This window comes from Physella acuta, unplaced genomic scaffold, assembly GCF_028476545.2.
Source record: "Physella acuta isolate Inbredline_101_S28 unplaced genomic scaffold, ASM2847654v3 ptg000257l, whole genome shotgun sequence".
In the NCBI taxonomy this organism is placed as follows: Eukaryota; Metazoa; Mollusca; class Gastropoda; family Physidae; genus Physella; species Physella acuta.
The window spans coordinates 121,346-141,026 of record NW_026731776.1 but is presented as its reverse complement, the minus strand read 5'-3'; positions in this window follow the sequence as shown (position 1 = coordinate 141,026).

The window sequence follows — 19,681 nt, the reverse complement described above, 5'->3', positions numbered from 1 at the left end:
TCTGTGTGAGACTGTCATGTCCAGCAGATCTCTACAGCTCTGTGTGAGGCTATCATGTCCAGCAGATCTCTACAGCCCTGTGTGAGACTGTCATGTCCAGCAGATCTCTACAGCTCTGTGTGTGGCTGTCATGTCCAGCAGATCTCTAAAGCTCTGTGTGAGACTGTCATGTCCAGCAGATCTCTACAGCTCTGTGTGAGACTGTCATGTCCAGCAGATCTCTACAGCTCTGTGTGAGACTGTCATGTCCAGCAGATCTCTAAAGCTCTGTGTGAGACTGTCATGTCCAGCAGATCTCTACAGCTGTGTGTGAGACTGTCATGTCCAGCAGATCTCTACAGCTGTGTGTGAGACTGTCATGTCCAGCAGATCTCTACAGCTGTGTGTGAGACTGTCATGTCCAGCAGATCTCTACAGCTCTGTGTGAGACTATCATGTCCAGCAGATCTCTACAGCTCTGTGTGAGGCTATCATGTCCAGCAGATCTCTACAGCTCTGTGTGAGGCTGTCATGTCCAGCAGATCTCTAAAGCTCTGTGTGAGACTGTCATGTCCAGCAGATCTCTACAGCCCTGTGTGAGGCTATCATGTCCAGCAAGAGCTCAGTTAACAAACTGGTTATTAGTGGCCAGATTAGGCAAAAATTCACACAAAAATTGATCACAGGCTTGCAGAAAGGCTTCAGTTACTCCATTTGACTGAAGTAATAATTTGCAACATTTTTAGCAAGCTGCTCACAGTTTATCTTAGTTAAATAATTTTGATTGTTTAATTTTCAATCAATACTCATATAAATGTGATATCAAAGATGCAGTCAAAAATAAATCAAATTAAAAGCATACATTTATGGAAAAAAATAGTTTGGAGTTTTTTGTATTTTGTAATGTATTGGCAAGTGTTGTAACCCAACTTCAGTATCAGAGAGTTGTATAAAAATGTGTACCTGACCTTCAGTCTCAGAGAGTTGTATAAAAATGTGTACCTGACCTTCATTAACTGCAGTCCACGCGCGGTTCCATGTTTTATAAAGAGGTGGCCGGCCTTGACCGAGCAAAAATCAAGCTTATACTGTAGGACATCATTCAGCACTTTTGATGTTGAACCTGTTTCAGCTTTTTGTTTTCTGTTTTTCTTTGTGGAGATTTTTATCCTGGTGGAGATTTTTAGTGCCCCTTGACATAACTCCATCATAATCGCCCAATAAAACGGCCACCGAAAATATGACTCCTAAAATCGAACCAGTTAATAAGAAAGGTGTAGTATGTTCATGGCTTAGAGCACACTACTTAATGTATAAGATGAGCTTATGAACAGCAAGAATGCAATGTCTTGCGTGAACTAAATATGCAGCGGGAGTTTAATATTTAAAAAAAGATTTGCTGGGTGATTAAACCTTAACAGGTGTAGTTTAATAATCTCTGGATCCTCACACACGATACGAGCTATGTCGAGATGTGCAGCACGCAAGGATCCCGGCGCCCAATGAACAGTGAGGAGAGCCTTTTGTTCCGCGGGAGCTTAATTAAGCTGCAGCTTGAGCTCTATACTCTACGTACGACGGTACTAGAGTCTGGGACGGGGTCTGCAGGTATTTTGAAGTGAGACTAATTGTTGCGCGCCCTACTGCTGGGAACTCTACTGTCGGGAGACATTTTCTCTGTGTTGAAGACAGGTGTCTTTTTTAATGCGGAATGACATTTCGCTTTCTTTCCTCGCCTAATCGCCCTCCTTACACCCTCACGTCCACAACTTAGTGACTACAAGGATGTTACACAGCAGGAGATGAATGATTTAATTAGAACAAAAAAAAAAACGCGCAGCAAATTGGTCAATCGTGTTTATTGTGTGTGCTACAATACAATTGACTAATAAAACACTTTGTAAAGAAATATTTTTAAAACTTGCTTTTTAAAGTAAAAGCATTGGTCGCTATAATATATCAGAATTTGCACTAGCAACCAATGCTTTATGTAAATAAAGCCACTTCGCTTTGTTTCAAAAACAATTTCAGTGCATTTAAAAATTGATCATTATAAGATTATTTTTATGTTTTATTCTCCCTTTTCAGTAATTTTTGTTCTCGAATAGATCGACATAACTAAGGATACAAGTGCTTTTTAAAAGCCAATCGGTAGTCTGCCGTCTATGAAACTGAATATAAATAAATCATAATATTCGTGCATGGCTCTCATGAGTAAAATCAACAATCTGTAGACTTCACGCTGTTACCAGTCTTTTCGGGTGTTCACTTGAGATATATCCGATTATTTCCCTTTCTGGGACTTAGTTATAAATTACTTTTAATGACTAATTTAATATCTGATTAAATGTGAATTTATTATTCTTGCGTTGTCTTTGGAGACTAACGTATCTTGAATGTTAGAAACGAGATCACTACATTTCAAAGTTGGTCAAAACTGAGTTACAAGATTTTCCAACACTAAATGAAGGGAAGAGGGTCAGACATACTAAAAAAAAATCTTGAAAGAAAACGTACAGAAAACATTATAAAATCAGCTTTTAATTTTACTGAAAAAATAAAATAAAACAAACTTACTTTCTTTAACAAAACTTTGGTCATTAAAACGTGACAAACTAATACTTTTAATTTTATTAAAGCTAGCAAGTAGGCTATGTTTTATTATTTTCAGTGCATTAAAAAGCTTATTATAATAAAAATTTTTAAATATTTATTTTGTAACTATTCTTTTTACATAAAAAAAACATTCTTAATATTCTGTACTGCGTTAGTTTTTATTTGAAGATAAAAATAGTATAAATTAAAAAGAACCAAACAAATATCAAACACCCTTCATAATTAGCTTTTCGTAGCAAAAATAAAACTTAAAAAACTTGATTTCTTTTCTAAAAGCATTGCTCCGTGAAAAAAATGTAGGAGACTAATGCTTTTATTAAAGAAAGCAAGTTGGTTTTAAATTTTCAGTGACTTCAAAAGGTTAAATTATGAAGGTTAAAACATGTTTTATTTTTATAATCTTTTACTAATTCGTTCTAATATATATGACAAAAAACATTTGCTTTAAAAACCCAATCAGTAGATCGTGATCTATTGTAGACAGATAGCTTCCTCTTTCAACGATTGTACAAACCAACCGTCCGCGACAAACAAAACATGTTCAAAACAGGCTGATCGCTTGAGATTAATTTTGTTGTTAAGGTTTGTCGTAATCTTTACAGTGGCGTAGCGAGGTCGGGTGTCACCCGGTGCGGCACTTAATGGTGTCACCCCCCAGAGGCGTACGACCCTTCCCGGGGACAAACTTTCAAGTTTTCGATTTGCACCCCCTCCCTCAAACTTTCGATTTGCACCCCCTTCAAGTTTTCGATTTGCACCCCCCCCCCCTCAAGTTTTTCTCTATATATTTTGCTATTTTTTGCCTTGGTGTCACCCCCCTAAATGGTGTCACACGGTGCGGTCCGCAACCCCGCCCCCCCCCCCTCGCTACGCCCCTGAATCTTTATATTAATTTTTATTACAAGCTTTTATTTAGTTCATTATGTCTGTTTGTTTGTTTGTTTGTTTGTGTGTTTGTGGCAAATCTTGTAAGTCAATTTTGACCCACTTCTAATGCAACGATTTCGTTCAAACTTTCCAAACAAGTTACACGTTGATGACAATACAAGTGTATCTAATTTTTTATTTATTTAGATTCTTAATTATTCATTAAAAATTAATTAAACTTTTAGAAACAAAAGGGAGATAACAAAATTAAATCAATCGATAGATTACTATTTTCAATTACAGAAGGGAAGATAACTAGCTAGACGCAATCGCCAGACCAGTCTGGTGATCTGTGGTTCAAGAGAGTGTTTACAATTATTGAGTTTGTCGATATAGTGAAGGTGCAGGTAATAAAGTTTTTAAACGATTTGAAACTAAGGGGAGGTAACAAGATTTCGAACTTATTGTCGTCTGTAAAATATGGCCACGGACTGCTTCTTTCACGAGCAGATAATCGTCAGATAATTGTCTTTCAGATATCGCGAGCTACTGATGGTGTTTTAAAGCAAATATTTTTAGTCGTGTCGACGTAATAAATTAGGAATCACTAAAAAGTAAAAATATAACAAATAAAAAAAAAACACGTTATAGCATTAAAGCTTTTAAATGCACTGAAAATAAGAAAATAAAACTAATCTGCTTTCATTCATAAAAGTTGTACATATTTTAGCAACCAAAGCTTTTTCGAAAGAAAACAGGTTAGTTTTATTTTCTTATTTTCAGTATTTTTAAAGGTTGTTGCTCTAAAGGTTTTTTATATTTGTTTTATTAATTACTAATTTCATATCTAATTAGCTTGAAGATTAGACATTCCTGCATTGTCAACAAAGACAAACTCATCTGAAATTTTTTATCGCTGCATTAGAAGTGGACTAAAATTGAGTCTCAAGATTTTCAATAAACAAACAAATAAACAAATAAATCGGAAATCTAATATATAAAGCTCAGTTCTGTATGTAATGCATTTGTATGTCGTTGGAATTGTACGAATTTAAGTGTTAGAAAATTATCGTGCGCATTTGTCTAAATTTATGAGCTAAAAAATTACTATTGAAAGTGTTGGGAAATAATTTTCATTTTTCAAATTATAGTAATAATTGTCGGCATGTTCATTAAACACAAGTTTTAAAAAAAATATCATCTTTTACAAAAATTCTAATTATGTCTTTATTTAGTCCTATAGCACTTACTTCCCTTCGATAAATTAGGAAAAACACAATTACTTCCCTTTATAAAACCATTGCATTCCGTGAAAATAATTTACTTTTTAATTACTTTGTTTTGGTGTTGGGAAAAAAAAATAATTACATAATTAGCGGGGATTGATCAAGTGCAAATGTTGTAGGTATTTTACGGATAAGCTTGGAGTATTAAAATTGTTTATTAAATTGAAACAGGCGCGTTCGTTTAAGTGAGTGCAAAAGACTGTGAATAAGTTGGGGTACTATAGTCGTTCATTAAGCTAAAACAGGTGATTCCGCCCCGGGCGTTTATGTTCGCGTTAGTGTTTTCTTTGTGTTTAGGTGGGTTTGCGTTAGTGGTTGCGTTTTAATTTGGTTCGTTTTTGTTCTTTCTTTTTTCGTTTTTGTTTGTGTTTTTTTTGTTTGGGTTTGTATTTGTGTTTTTGGTTGGTTTTGCGTTTGGATTTGGTTTGTTTTCGTTTGCTTTTTTCGTTGATTTTTTTTGTTGGTATTGGTGTTTGTGGTTGGGTTTGTTGTTAGGTTTTTGTTTTCGTTTGCTTTTTTGTTTGTTTTTTCTTTGTGTTTGTATTGGTGTTTGTGGTTGTGGTTGGGTTTGTTGTTAGGTTTTTGTTTTCGTTTGTATTTGTAATTGTGTTAGCGTTATGTTTGCGTTTTGTTGTTTTGGTTGGTTGTGGTTTGGGTGGGCAATGCCGGGTTTATGATGATTACTAAACACACAGGTAATGGTCTTTAACAGAAAGGTTTTTCACAGAAGCCAGAGCAGGGCCTGGCCGGGACGGCTAGTTGTAAACTAAACAAATGCTTGTAATAAAAAGAACGCAGAAAGGCCAAAGTACTTATTCTTGAAATCACTTACTGCAAACAGGTTTTCAGATAAATCGATAACTTAATATTTTTAGAGGAGGCTGGGGATGGGGGGCAACAGCTAAAGGGGGCACAGTTAGGCTAAATACCCTAGCATATATATAGTGACCCGGGATTTAATTGGAAGGGGTAAAGAAAAAGAAGGAATATTTTTTGTTATACTAATTTCGCCACTGTTCACGTCTAGGTTTAAGTAGTTACATGCACAGAACACATTGGATATTTCCCACAAATTATAATATTAACGCCCATTCTAACAAAAGTTTTAATTTAATTTGGCCGCACATGCCGCCCCACCCCCTCCTGACCGTGTTTTCTGCTGTATCGGTCTCTCGACCCAAGTAGAACGCTTGAATTAAAGCAATAACAACAGCAGTCGAAGTGTCACTTGCGATTATCTGCTTAAAAATGCGTTTTGAAATGTGTCATTATGTCTGATAGTCTTTCGTTTAAAGTCATAACATCCTTTACATGCTCCACGTGAGCTTATATCATACAAACGTCAGCAATGTTACATGTTAAGTATCTTTTACAGCAATAACAGCGTGTCACATGAACCCAGAGGCGCAGCTAACTATTCCGGCGCCCGGGGCGGACTATCAATTTTGCGCCCCTTCCCTCCCATTTATATGTATATAGCTACTCCTGTCTGTGAAAAGCGTCCCCCCCCCCCTCAGTTGGAAAATTTAAGGCGCTTCTTACCAGTTTTATATTTTAGTGCCACAAAATTGATTTAGAAAACAGTTAAATCAGTGCTAAAGCCTTGTAGTCGTTTATTTTCGAAACTTCGACTGTGTATAATTCAATAATTCAGTTCAAAATAGCTTTTAAATTAATTTTCAAACCCCTTGGCGCCGACCTTTTGCGGCCGCCCCCCCCCCCCCCCCCCCCCAGCTACGCCATTGCATGGGCCTTTTTTCACAATTATTCTATTAGCATAAAAAAGGAACTGACTACGCTATATAACACGTGATAATCTAGGTGGCCGATCGTTTACAACACACGCAAGCTCCATGCTAACCCTAATTATTGCTAGTGCTTCAAGGTCAGCCTTGTTACCGTATATACTCGCTCAGATGCCCGATCCTCTACCCCCTTCCCAGAGGCGTAGCTAGGGTAGGGGGCGCCAAACGGGGTAGAAAATATATTTTAAAATAATTCAGAAGTGTATTAATGAATTAACAACAAGGTTAAGAAAATAGACGTCAATATTAATTTCAATATTAATGAAGCTGGGTCAACATTTATCAATTTTAATTGCGTTCACAATTATTATTTTTTAAAAAGAGAAATGGTAAAATTTAGTTAAACATTACTCTTAAAATAAAGCGAGAGTGATCTCTCCTAAACTTTCTCGAATATTCTTATATAACACTACCAGGGATGGCAACTCGGGGAATATACATGATTTTTAATCAATTTTTAAATAATTAAACTTTTAAAATAGAATAGAATCTCATAGAAAGAAGAATTGCGAAGAATTGTAATAGTGCAGAATATTAGTAATTGCGTTTTTGATAAATCTGAATTAACGTGAAGTACTGCTTCCGGTAAAGGGAAATGACTCAAAATTTGAAAAAAGATCTACTACTTATGTGTTACATTTAATCTATCTATCTGAAACAGTACTTAAGGCAGAGGCGTAGCGAGGGGGGGGGGGGTGCGGACCGCACCGGGTGACACCGTTTAGGAGGGGGTGACACCAAGGCAAAAAATAGCAAAAAAAAAAGAGAAAAATGATTTTGTTCCACTTAATTAAGTGATTAATTCGAGTGTTAAATAGTCTTTTAAGAGGTGCAAATCGAAAGTTTGAAGGGTGGGGCGCAAATCGTAGGGTGGGGTGCAAATCGAAAATTGAAAGCTTGTCCCCGGGAAGGGTCGCTACGCCTCTGGGGGGTGACACCATTAAGTGCCACACCGGGTTATACCTGACCTCGCTACGCCACTGACTTAAGTTGTAGGCTTTTGAATAAATCCCACTTCCGGTTACCGTGAATTGCTGAAAAGTTGATACAGAACTACAACTTTGATATAGGCTAATACGCACGTATGCAATTTCATCAACCAAACTGTAATGGTACTCAAGTTATCGTGTTCACAGAGACATACAAAACTGCAAAACTAGATCTATGTTTTTCCGACTAAGGAAGGTGTAAAGCGTCGATATTTGTGAAAATCTCGATTTCAATTTTTTGCACGATTACTATACTTCCTTTATACTTTGTACACGAGAAAGTAAAAATGCAAAGTATGACGTCATGAGTTCTTACACCCCATCATCATCGTCACAAATGTATGACCCCGTAGGATTTTGTCGTAATATACGGAATGCCCTTTTTAATTGGCGCAGGAATCTATCATAAATAACACTTTATATTATTCCCATAAAAAACAATGTTTAAAGTAGGAATTAAAAAAAAACCTATTCCTAGTCCGCACATCTCTAGATTATGATTGGCGGAAGAATTATGGTAGTCCGCACTTTAAAAAAAAACATCGTCGTAATTGTAAGGATTGTAGCGCTAACTTTATTAACTAGGACTGTTCTGTACGTCGGGGGCTACGATGTGCATATCACCGAGCATGCTACGTTTCCCTAAATAACGTTCCGTAGAGTAAATACGGTAAAGTTCACCATGCAGACCCATTAGCTCCCTTCGTCTCACCAACTGCGTTCCCAAGCTGTTAGTTGAAAAGTTGAAGGCACGTTAACCTTACAATTTATCCCAGGTCATCCTACACCGATTGCCTCAATTCTTTCTGCCACAAGCGTACCACTATCCTACATACGTTGTTATTCTACACAAGTTATACCATGTAGGCTTACACAAGTTTAATAAATGCAGAAAACACTTCGAGCTATTATTATCGCGCGGATTCTGATCTATCGACCCTGTCCAATTTATTACCAACATAAGAAATCCGTCAAAACGGCTCCTGATAAAACGCCTTCTGTTGTGCATGAAATCGTCGTGTTGCGGCTGTTCTTCTTGTTTCTAAAGAACGAATAGTGGCGGGCGTTTGTGGCTTAATACCAGGACAAAATGCCTCCAGAAGATACCCAAGAATAGGCTAATGTTCATGGTGAAAAGTTTCTGGTTGCTATAGAAACTCAGTGACGTAGAATCTTAATCCCAGTCTAACTGTTGGGTATCTTGGGTATGGGGACACTATTACGTAGATTTATTTGAAATTGCATAAGAAATTACACTTAAGTTGTATTTGTGAAATGAATACCATTGACGGTTTATAAACGGAAAAATAAACTTGAGTACAGTTACAGCTAGGTTGATGAAATTGTATATATAATACTCATGGTTTTGTATAAACTTTTCAGCGATTTCCGGTAAGCGGAAGTGGAACTTATTCTACTTTTATGTTCAAAAGCCTATAACTTGAGTAGTGTTCCAGATAGATAGACGAAATTTCACATGCAATTAAGAGATTTAATTCTCCACCCTCTGTCAAATTTTGCGTAATTTCCCTTGACCGGAATTAGTACTTTACGCTATTTCCAATTTATCAAAACAAAACGACTATGAATTTATAAAGTACAAATATTTCGCAACATTATACACATTGCTGTTCACTTGGTTCTCAATTCTTTTTTCTAACGAGATTCTATTCTATTTTTAAAAGTTTTAAGTATTTCAAAATTGATTAAAAATCATCTCTGTATCCCGAGTTGCCATCCCCCGTAGTGTTATATAAGAATATTCGAGAAAGTTTAGGGGAGATCACTCCCGCTTTATTTAATATACAGGTCTAATGTGTATAATGTGTATTTTCTCTTCGCAAAGACTTAAGGCTAGTTGCTCTTGTCAAGCAAAAAAGTTGTATTGTAAAATGTAATTTAGTTTTATAATGGATTGAGAAAAATAAACTTCTATCAGCAGTGATGCGCGGTCCCTTGCTCAAATATATGATACCCCTCACGGAAACGTACATTTCAGAAACACATGATGCCCCCTACATAAAAATATGATGCCCCTTACACAAACATATGATGACCTAACAGAAACATATGAAGCCCCTTACACAACATATGATGCCTTAACAGAAACATATAATGCCCCTTATATAAACACATGATGCCCTATCGACATTAGCTCCCCCTCTTAACCTTGTTGTTATACAACGGAAGTGGTTTAAATTTTTAGCAAACATTGTCAACTCCCAAAAACGTAGTTTCCTAGATCACCGAACGATCAAAACGGACATGCTAATCAGACATTCGAAAGGTTGAGGGGGGGGGGGGGGGCAAATCGTAGTGGGGGGTGCAAATAGAAAATTGAAAGTTTGCCCCCGGGAAGGGTCGCTACGCCTCTGGGGGTGACACCATTAAGTGCCGCAACGGGTGACACCCGACCTCGCTACGCCACTGCATGTAAGCACCGTATATATGACAGGGGCACATTGGCTAGAGTAGATTTAAGCACCAGAGACATGACAGGGGCGCAGCTATAGAAATAAGCACCAGAGACATGACAGAGAAATATAGGTATCTTAGCTAGGCTTCGTTTTTATTTTTGATGATGTATGCATCTCAATGGGGAAAAAAATGTTAATAATGTATGCATCTCAGTGATTTTTTTTTGTGTTAATAATGTACGCATCTCAGTGATTTGAATATTTTTTGTGTGTTAATAATGTACGCATCTCTATGATTTTAATTTTTGTGTGTTAATAATGTACGCAGGGGCGTAGCGAGGGGGGGGGCGGGGGGTGCGGACCGCACCGGGTGACACCATTTAGGGGGGTGACACCAAGGCAAAAAATAGCAAAATATATAGAGAAAAACTCGAGGGGGGGGGTGCAAATCGAAAGTTTGAGGGGGGGGGGTGCAAATCGAAAACTTGAGGGGGGGGGTGCAAATCGAAAGTTTGAGGGGGGGGGTGCAAATCGAAAACTTGAGGGGGGGGTGCAAATCGAAAGTTTGAGGGGGGGGTGCAAATCGAAAATTTGAAAGTTTGTCCCTGGGAAGGGTCTCTATGCCTCTGGGGGGGGGGGTGACACCATTAAGTGCCGCACCGGGTGACACCCGACCTCGCTACGCCACTGAATGTACGCATCTCTATGATTTTAATTTTTAGCGCAATTTCCATACGGACAATTGCGATTATTAACTCGTCATTTCTGGATGGATGAATGAATGAATGGATGGATGGATGGATGTGTGTCCGCAGCTTTAAGTCGTATCTCCTCCTCAACGAAGCAATATCGAGGCCTAGTTCCAAAAGCAAATATGTTAAGCAAGTTCCGAGGATGATTGTGGGCCAAAAAAATTCCCGGAATTCCTTCCTGGATTTCACGGAAAAAAGCCAAAAAACCTCGAAAAAAAATACATTTTTTTGCCCATATCTCGGCAACCAGACCACTTAGCGACTTGAAACATTTACCAATCGATTCCTGCCATAATTTAGAACAATATTGCCGAAGAAAGTTTTCAAAAATATCCTTTCGTTCGGTCACAAAAATTAATTAAGAATTTTTAAACTGAGCATCGTGTAGGCCTAGGATGATATTTTTAATTTAAACTGAGCATCTTGTAGGTTTTTAGCGCAAAAAATATCCTTTCGTTCGGTCACAAAAAAATTAAAAATTGTTATGGATAACATAAGGAAATTGCGCTTAAATTGTCACTAGACTTTTTATTAACTTGTTTTTGTGTTAATAATGTATGCATCTCAGTGATTTTTATTTTTTATTTTTTTGTTAATAATGTATGCATCTCAGTGATTTAAATTTTTGTGTGTTAATAATGTATGCATCTCAATGATTTTTATTTATTTATTTTTTGTTAATAATGTATGCATCTCAATGATTTTAAATTTTTTGTGTTAATAATGTATGCTTCTAAATGATTTTAATTTTGTTTGTTAATAATGTATACATCTCAGGGATTTTAATTTTTTTTTGTTGATAATATATGCATCTCAATGATTTTAAATTTTTAGTGTTAATAATGTATGCTTCTAAATTATTTTAATTTTGTTTGTTAATAATGTATGCATCTCAGGGATTTTAATATTTTTTGTTAATAATGTATGCATCTCAATAAAAAAAAATATTTTTAGTGAATGATGTATGCATCTCAGTTTAAAAAAAATGTGTTTGTACTTTATTGCTACGTGTTTCGATACGCACGCGAATATGCTGGTTGATTAAAGTAGAAACATAGGGCGACACAATGGTTTCAGTTAGGATTAAGCTCGTTAATGTTCATTGTTTGGTCCTTTGGTAGCGCTTTGTGGGATACGATCAGTGGGACATTTGTAAAAAATGCTTTAGATAACTTGAATGTGAAGTAGATTGATGAATACTAAATCCACGCACGTAAACTCATTGTTTAAAACGTATTCAATCCACGCACGTAAAATTATTGTCTAAAATTTATTGAATCCATGTATCTAAAATTATTGTCTTAAACGGGTCTGGCTTTTGGTCAGCATATCTAAAAATAGAACGTGCCGATTCGTACAAAAAAAAAAAAAAAAAAAAAACCTTCGTGACCTCGATCGATGGGACGAAAGTTTAGCGCTTTAAAACTCCACTTTACATTAAACCCCTAACTGCGCGAAGCTAGATCTAAGCGCTTAGCATATTTTCCCGATTTGTTCCGTGAGACTTTCCATAAATAGCTCACTTAAATCTTTGAAACTGCTGAAGAGTCAAACACGTGGGGATACAAATAGAACATAAACAACCGGTTTCATTGTAGGCCTACACGTATAAGTCCATTCTTGAAATTTTTTTCTCAAGGCCTAGCTAGTTCATTAACCCTAAGACTCGCGTTAAAATAGTTGAAGTTAAAATTTAACGAGTCGACATAATTTTCTCTAAGATTTATTGGTCGTGTAGGTAGCCTACTTGTTATACAAAGAATGTAGGAGACATATATTTAACATTTTCAAAGACCGACACCCTTCGTATTATAAAACACTTCTAGGACACCACTTCTCCTCCCAAACAACTTAATTTTATTGGGAAATATGTTATATTGTTGAAATTATGGGAATACCATCATTTTAGAGAGAATCTCTTCATACATCTTCATTGACAACTATTAGAAAGCCGTATTTTGTCTTACTATTCTGATCAGAGCAATCTGTTAAACAAAATTGATGTGGTTTTTAATAAGTGGAGATGTCTGGATGAAATAGCATCAACGAGGAATGTTGGCGCATGCCAACTAGATCCAAGCACTTTGTAGGAACGAGAATACCTAACGGTGGACGCCAGCTGCTCGGGAAGTATGCGCAGAGAGCCGAAAATATTAGTCTAAAACCTCAAGCTAATAATAAACACAAGCGAAACTATTTCTTTTAAAACATTTTTGTTCTTTAAATAATAATTTTCATTTTTACTTTCTCGTATATACGAAGTATAGAGAAAGTCTTGTAATCGTGCACAAAAAAAAAAAATCGAGATTTTTACAAATCTCGACGTTTTACACCTCACTGATACGGAAAAACATAATTTTGCAATCTTGTCCGTATGTCTGTGAGTCTCTGTGTGTGTGTGTGTGTGTGTGTGTCTGTCTGTCTGTCTGTCTGTGTAAACACGATAACCGTTACAGCTAGGTTGATAAAAGTATTAAGTATTTTATCAAAATCGTAGATCCGTATAAACTTTTGAGCGATTTCCGATAACCGGAAGTGGTACTTTTTCTACTTTGAGTTTTTCAAAAGCCTATAATTTGAGTACTATTTCAGATAGATAAATGAAATTTCACATGTAAGTAAAAGATCTAATTCTCTACCTTCTGTTAAATTTTGAGTAATTTCCGTTGACCGGAAGTACTAATTTACGCTATTTCCAATTTCTCAAAAAACGCATGCACATTTATAAAGTACTAATAATATTGCGCACTATTATGCACTTTTTTATTTGGCGTTCACTTGGTGTGCAATTCTTTTGTCTACGAGATTTTATTCTATTTTTAAACTTTAAGTATTTAAAATGGATTAAATATCGGGTCTATAGCCCGAGTTCCCATCCCCTGTTGTTTTATATAAGAATATTCGAGAAAGTTTAGGGGAGATCACTCCCGGTTTATTAAATTCAGTAGGCCTACTTTACGAAATTATTTGAACATTTCAAGCAGATCTACATTGGTGAAATAAAATAACGACAGATCAACGCAGAAGCATTCTGTCACTCTGTGGCAGTGTTTCTTCCAGACTTTTTTCTCCGGGGGGGGGGGGGCATTTGAAATTTTTTTGGGGGGGGGGGGGCGGTAGACTTTGGGGGGGGGGGGCGGACACTGTTAAAAGTATATATTTTCTATAGAAATTATATAAATTTCATTTCGTTCGGGGGGGGGGGGGGGGCGGTAGAATTTTTTCGCCCCTCCCCCCGAAGAGATGCCAGGAAGAAACTCTGATCTGGGGGTGTATGTTTGTGTTTATGTTTGTGTATGCCTCTATATTGTCAGTGAAGGTTGCAGATTATTGTGAGTGGTACAGAGTGTGGGAGGAGATAAGCCTGGTAGGACAAAGTCATTAAAATTCTTTCATTTTTATCAGGTGATTCAAGTGGAAAATTAAAAAATATGGAATGTTAACTATTCTTAATAAAAATGTTTTCTTTATAAATACACACCCTGTTTTCGCTCCAACCCTGCAGCAAATCACTCACTTGTCGAGATTAATGTTCTAGCTCTTTGAGTTGACTTAATAATAGACTCGGTTCAGCCTGACAGTTCCCATCGTGCGCATTTAGCCTCCTAGAATAGTTCGTTACTGGCACATCCTGGATACAAAGGCCAGATTTTTTACATTTCTAGAATTCTTCATTTTTGCGTGTGAGTTTGAGGTCACCAAAATGTAAGGGGAGCTAATATAGATCTAGGTGTGGTACCACGTAAAGAGAGCTAATATAGATCTATGTGTGATACCACGATGTAAAGGGAACTAATATAGATCTAGGTGTGGTACCAAAATGTAAGGAAGACTAGAATAAATCTGTGCCCACCACCCAACTTGTGCCCACCACCCAACATGTGCCCACCACCCACTTGTGCCCACCACCCAACTTGTGCCCATCACCCAACTTGTGCCCATCACCCAACTTGTGCCCATCACACAACATGTGCCCAGCACTCAACTTGTGCCCTGCCCACCACCAAACTTGTTCCCATCACGCAACATGTGCCCATCACCCAACTTGTGCCCATCACCAAAACGTGTGCCCATCACCCAACTTGTGCCCATCACCCAACTTGTGCCCAGCACTCAACTTGTGCCCACCACCAAACTTGTGCCCATTACCAAAATGTGTGCCCATTACTTAACATCACGTGCAACAAGAGTTGATGAGCCTACCTGTGTTGAATCAACGATCCACTTCACTATTGATTTTCAAGCAATAAAATATCTGGAATTAATTTAACATGCGTACAGGCTCGAATGCACAGTGAATGAATGGCTAATGTTGAAAATCTATATGAAACAGAATTAATATCTTTTTTAACTTAATAAAAATTAATAAGTTATTAAGAATTACTCAACATGATATATATATATATATATATATATATATATATATATATATATATATATATATATATATATATATATATATATATATATATATATATATATATATATATATATATATATTATATACTAGACGTTCATGCCAGGCCTTCATTGGCCCGTGTGAAAAAACTGTAAAGGTCCGTGAGTAGTGTATTTCTTACGCAGCATTTACCCGGTTTAGAAAATACATTACTTTTACAGTTACATTTCTAAGTTTGAGAAAACAACACACAATGTTAACTCTAAACATAACCCTTAACAACAATCAACCACAACCAAAATACAAACACAAATGCAAATCAAAACGCAAACACAAATACACTAACACTATCAGCAACACTAACACAAACGCAAACGAAAACACAAACTCAAACGGAAACACAAACAAAAGAACGCTGTTCTGTGCAATTTTCCCGACCTGAGTCCAGATGTATCCTGATGTATCTTGGTCGATCCTTTCTCTACTATACGTGAGGGTTCCACCTCAATGCTAGGCTAGTGATATTGGTTGACGGTCTGTTCAGTGTGTGCCTAACCAAGCCAATCTTCTTTTCCTAATTTTTGACATAAATGTTTTCACATAAATTATAATTATAGGTATATATATATATATATATATATATATATATATATATATATATATATATATATATATATATATATATATATATATATATATATATATATATATAATTGTTCTTTTCTCCTTAAATTGTTTTTAGCTGTTTTTGAACGTTGAGACAACTTTCATTTTGTTGGTCCATTCTTCTGCCCCCCCCCCCATACAAACCCTACCTACGCCACTGCATAGTGCGCACATGATGTGCCATTGGGGCACAGAGCGGACTGAGGCTGTCCAGGAGGAGATAAGTGCAGATAACTCTGGCATGGTCTGACGCACGTCCTGCACGTGAACCAGGGGGCAGTTTGGTCGAGGCTTGACCTACTTTCACCACAGGTGTTGGGTCAATGCTCACGATTAATGTTAGCAAATTTTAATCTAAATCGCTGCTCGCTTTTCTGCATTTAAAAAAAATGATTGAGTTTTAAAATAATTGAATTAATTGACTAATACTTAAAGGCAGTTTTTGGTTAACGAAAATAATTAGTCAGGAATGCAATGTAAATCTATTTTAAATGATAAGGTATAGTTCTTTCTGAGGACCAAGCTATATCCATCTTTATAACACGAAGTTGATTTCAAATATAATCACTGCCGACGTAAGTTATTTATAGCGCAGCATGTTGCCATGTTACGTAAATAAACTCCACGCTAAATGTGCACGCACATGCAGGCAAAAAATAAACAAAGGTGACCTTTCACGACGATTCAGGTCGCTTAGCACCTGACTGATTTCTTCAGACAGCCTGCATGAGTATTTTACATATTTTTCAATGATGTGAACTGTTTCGGAATCGTACCTAAAGCAGCGATAGTTTAACTAAAATTAGTTTAAAAGTTTGATTTTAAAGAAACAAAACAATGTCCGCCACAAATTTCTGTTTGGCATTTACGAATTAATAATTTGAAATTACTAAAATTACAAAATTAAAATCCTAAACGTAAGTTATTTGTAAAATTGCATCAGATAATCAATAAAATATGTTTTACTAGATCGCCCTTTGCGCGTTTTAATTCGATAGGGTGTTCAACAAGAAAATAATCATCGATGTGATAAGCAAATCACCCTCTAAAATCTTCTCAGAGTTTCCCCCTTCTTTCATCAGAGCAATCTGATTGGTTGATTGATACAATACAGAGGCACCGTGCACGTGAGTATGTGCTGCTCTCAACGGCTGACACGTGGCCTATTTCCAACGAACTTTGTGCTAACCACTTCACCTTACTTTCTCATCGCTGGACGTTGATATTTTGGGCTTGGAAAAAAAAACATGACACAAATTTAACATCTGGCTTTCAGCTAAGAAAGTGTCTTAAAATGTCGGCACTTAATATTCCTCTTTTTAAGCCGATGCACAAAAACAACAAAAGCATGTGCAGCTAATATAAAATCGGGTTTCAGCGCCAAAAATATCGTAAGAAACTTTGCTGAAAAATTCGGTAAATCAAATTATTTAAAGTTTACAGTAAATAATTATGCTTAAAAGCAATTAATATATCATTAGGCAACATTAGTGGCCCATGTCGAGGCGCCCTAACTTGTCTAAACATCGTTATCAACGGTGACATATTTGAAGCGGCTAAGTCACCGGCTATCAAACACGTCAGCCAGCGCGCGCTGCGGGGTGGACTTCTGCGTGGAGGCGGGCACCAGAGGAGGGCATTGGAGACGGTAGGCAGAGGAGGGCATCATAGGAGGGAACTGGAGAAGGGCACCAGAGGAGGGCACCAGAGGAGTGCATCATAGGAGGGAACTGGAGAAGGGCACCAGAGGAGGGCACCAGAGGAGTGCATCATAGGAGGGCACCAGAGGAGGGCACCAGAGGAGTGCATCATAGGAGGGCACTGTAGGAGGGCACCAGAGGAGGCACCAGTAATGTGCATTGGAAGCGTGCGACAGTGGAGGGCACCAGAGGAGGCACCAGTAATGTGCATTGGAAGCGTGCGACAGTGGAGGGCACCAGAGGAGGCACCAGTAATGTGCATTGGAAGCGTGCGACAGTGGAGGGCACCAGAGGAGGCACCAGTAATGTGCATTGGAAGCGTGCGACAGTGGAGGGCACCAGGAGCGAGCACCATAGGCGGGCACCAGAGCCTGGCCATGAAGAGCAGGTCCCACATGTTTAAAAACACCCAAGTTATGTGACAAGCTTGAAAACTTTGCCCCTACCCCATTATCCCCATGATCACACACACACACACACACACACACACACACACACACACACACACACACACACACACACACACACACACACACACACACACACACACACACACACACACACACACACACACACATATATATGTATGTATATATATATATATGTATGTATATATATATATATATATATATATATATATATATATATATATATATATATATATATATATATATATATATATATACATATATATATATATATATATATATATATATATGTATATATATATATATATATATATATATATATATATATATATATATATATATATATATATACATACATATATATATATATTAGTTGACGTGAGGAAGGATAGATAGGTGGGCTCACTGATTCAGTTAAAAGGAAAATCTCGCAATCGCATTGACTATAAATTAGCTCCCCACCAAAGTTTGTAACTGAACTCCCCATCAAGGACTGTAAAACTCACAACTGTAACTAGAGTTTTCAGGGGTGTTGCCATGCCTAAATCCAAGCATTATAGGTGTACTCACACCACTAAACCCTACTGCTGCTGTATTATAAAGTTGGTCTATTCATGCCACCAAACCCTACTGGTGCTGTCTTATAAAGTTGGTCTATTCATGCCACCAAACCCTACTAGTGCTGTCTTATAAAGTTGGTCTATTCACACCACCAAACCCTACTGGTGCTGTCTTATAAAGTTGGTCTATTCACACCACCAAACCCTACTGGTGCTGTCTTATAAAGTTGGTCTATTCATGCCACCAAACCCTACTAGTGCTGTCTTATAAAGTTGGTCTATTCACACCACCAAACCCTACTGGTGCTGTCTTATAAAGTTGGTCTATTCACACCACCAAACCCTACTAGTGCTGTCTTATAAAGTTGGTCTATTCACACCACCAAACCCTACTGCTGTTGTCTTATAAACTATTGTAAACAATTTGAGTTAAAAAATAATTGGAGGCTGGGGTGTTGGAGGAGAGAACGATAGCTGAAAGGAGGTGGGGAGGTGGGGGAGGTCTGTTTACACAAGTAGAGGGGAGGGGGAGCTGTAAACATCAGTAAACGGGTTTGTATACTAGTACATGTCAGTAAAACATGTTCACGGAGCCCCTAATGAGGTGGTGACCCGCTAGTTTTGTAAACCTAGGGTCAAGGTCGAGGCTTTAAAACATGGACCTGACCTAGTATGGCGGCCCGGGATATGTCAAAGTTCTACAAAAGCATCTCTTCACTACCCCCTCACCCGTAGACCTATGACCTATGTACCAAGGAAATGCGAGCTACGTAACGTTGAGGTGATTACCGGCTGGCTGATGTTTTCACGCAATATTTACATTCACGACTACAGCGCATAGCTTATATATAACAGTCAACTAGAAAATGAATGTTACCAAGCAGTTTGAATTTACCGTGTTTGTAAGCGTACGGGGGAGGGGGGGCGAGGGTGAAAATTGTAATTTATGTTTCGTACTGTTTTACATGATTTGTTCTCATAGTCCGATTTTTTTTTAAATAGCGGAAAACCAGCAGTTAGAAATTTAAAATAATTCCATATTTCGTCTAAAATGTGTACATTCCTGCTCCGAGGTTATTGCACATTAATTAAAATATCTCTCTAATTGGTTGATTGTTGGTATTTGCATTCTTTATTGGGAGGGGTGGTGAGGGCGGATTTCTGAATTAGAGTTCACGAACAATTAACTTCAAATTGTTGAGCTGAGCCAACTTTAA